The 2,500-nt window shown below is 44.8% G+C and overlaps 1 non-coding gene across 1 annotated transcript; it reads right to left on the bottom strand.

Annotated features, from left to right (window-relative positions):
- Window positions 1-1,353: 1,353 nt before the first annotated feature.
- LOC143263154 (5.8S ribosomal RNA) lies at window positions 1,354-1,508 on the bottom strand. The gene has a single exon (XR_013036705.1). It is a non-coding gene; the product is annotated as a 5.8S ribosomal RNA (ribosomal RNA).
- Between the last annotated feature and the right edge of the window lie 992 nt (window positions 1,509-2,500).

Here is a 2,500-nt window from a genome sequence, read left to right as displayed (position 1 = left end):
GTCGCTACGGGCCTGGCACCCTCTATGGATAAATGGCCCCATTCAAGATGGACTTGGACGCGGTTGCGACGTTACGGGATAAATTGACCCTCCTGAACACTACATTTCCCAACGGCGGAACTCCGCGGGATTCAGTGCTGGGCTAATTCCTGTTCGCTCGCCGCTACTAAGGAAATCCTGGTTAGTTTCTTTTCCTCCGCTTAGTAATATGCTTAAATTCAGCGGGTAATCTCGCCTACTCTGAGGTCGTCGGAACGTGAAAAAAAATTTTTTCAGAGCTTCCCCCCCCGAAAGCATTTTGCGAAACGTGTACAGAGCAACACAAAAAAAAAAAAAAAATAAAAAAAACACAAAAAACCCTTAAAGCAAAAAAAAAACCGTTTATCGCGCCTCACCAATATATCTTTTATAAAATTCGATATCCTCTCCAAATATAGATCTTCGAAACACTCGCAAGACGATTACAATCGGTATAACTTTAACGTCCGTCCGAAAAGTACTTTCGGGGACTAGACGACCGATTGATCTCGTGCGGTTTCGCTATTCGATCATTTGAAGAGAACAAAAAGATATATGGGGCGACCGACAAACGGTTTTCCCGTAGAACCAGACTCGCGATTGCGTTGACACACACATCATAGCCACACCAATAGAAGAGTTTTAGGACGGTAACCCGGGTGGGGTGTTCTTTACTCAGAATATGTGCAACATCGGATCTATATAGCCATCGATACAATTCGTACACAAATGTGTCGTACGAAGAGAGAGACTTTTTTTCCTCTGGCAACATAACGGTAAGAGACATCCTTCCACACTCATAGGTTCCACTCCCTGGGGCTATGATATATATATACATATAAATTCAAATTCGAAGCAACGGTCACAATTCTACTCTATATTTTTGCGGGTTATGTGTTCTTTCGTTCAATTTCTTTCATGCGTTCGTTCGATCTCTGTACACAGTCTTCACATAGGACAGACTCGTGTAGTACGCTTTCGTGGGTTAAACCCATCTCGTTTCATTTCAGGCGACGTCGGGAGCGCGTTGAAAATGTACCAGTGAAATCTCGATAGTTCTACGGATACGAATCGTCCCGAAAAAGATTTTGTCACCGCTTCGAAGCGGTGTTTCAGACGGGCGGACGTATATAAAACATATACGACACACGACACCGCCTTCCACACTCACGCTAGTTCGAACACGATTTCCATCTCTCTCGAAGACTGTTAGACGTACGTAAAATTTCTCAATATTCATAGGACCGCGACAAACGCCGACGAAGCGCCCATCATTCGCTCGTACGTATATAGGCAACAAGTGCCATCAACGCAAGCAGTTTATAAGTACGTAAACGACCCTCAGCCAGGCGTGGTCCAGGAATTGTATCCGTGGACCGCAATGTGCGTTCGAAATGTCGATGTTCATGTGTCCTGCAGTTCACACGTTGACGCGCAATTAGCTGCGTTCTTCATCGACCCACGAGCCAAGTGATCCACCGTTCAGGGTAATTTTTCCCTTTTATTCTCTCATATATAATATAATGTGTATTTGCTATCCACCACATTTTTGTGTTATATTTCGGAACAAGCCGATACCCGAAGAGCTCCAACCAGCGCGCGAAGGAGATTCGGGAGTCGTCGTACAACGACATAATTGTCCCTTAAAGAACGAGATATTTCCGTCGAAACCATATATATATGTACGAGCAAATCCAAAACCACTGTTTTCTTGCAAGTTCGACGGTCGGAGCGAATAGAACATTGAAAAGCCTTCTATCGAAGAAACACAGAGAGTATATCACCTCCAAAAACGACGGGGATATGGATATTCAAACTGGACAATTATCAACCCGATACTGGATTCGAAAAGTTTCTCTCTCCTTTCGTCGTTATTTACACCGGACGGACTCACGGCCGGCTCTAGCTGGGTGTCATATATATATATACGTCCCACGCTCATGCTGCCACTAGCGCGCAACAGAGTAGGGTGTCAATGACAACGACACAGCATTGAAACGAGCTACACAAGCCGGTCTCTCTTGATACCAATGTAAACGAGCATTAAGTTATCTTCAGACTGCCCGATATTTTCGTCCTTTGGACTTTCCCAACGATTCCTTTTTTTCTTTTTTTTTTACACACCACAGCGAAGACTTGAGGAAGCGTGATTAGCACGCTCGCATCCCTCCCTGTCCTACTACAACTGTGTGTGTGTGTGTAAAGAAAGAAAAAAGAATACATTGGCTTTCTCTCTATCGAGAAGATGGCCTACGCAACGCAGATCAAAGGCCTAATACGTGTAATATAATACGCGTCTGGCCGTGTATAAATCACGCACGAATGATCTGGTCGGGCCCAACTCTTCTCGTACGCTTATTTTTCCGTGTTGGGGCACTATCATAAAATCACACAAACCCCAACACGTGTGTGTCTTGGAAGGAAGATGGCCTACGCAACGCAGATCAAAGGCCTAATACGTGTAGTACACACGTCTGCCGTG

Source organism: Megalopta genalis, unplaced genomic scaffold (assembly GCF_051020955.1).
Source record: "Megalopta genalis isolate 19385.01 unplaced genomic scaffold, iyMegGena1_principal scaffold0343, whole genome shotgun sequence".
Lineage (NCBI taxonomy): Eukaryota > Metazoa > Arthropoda > Insecta > Hymenoptera > Halictidae > Megalopta > Megalopta genalis.
Note: the sequence above shows the minus strand (reverse complement) of the source record. Positions and strands in the feature narration are given on the sequence as shown.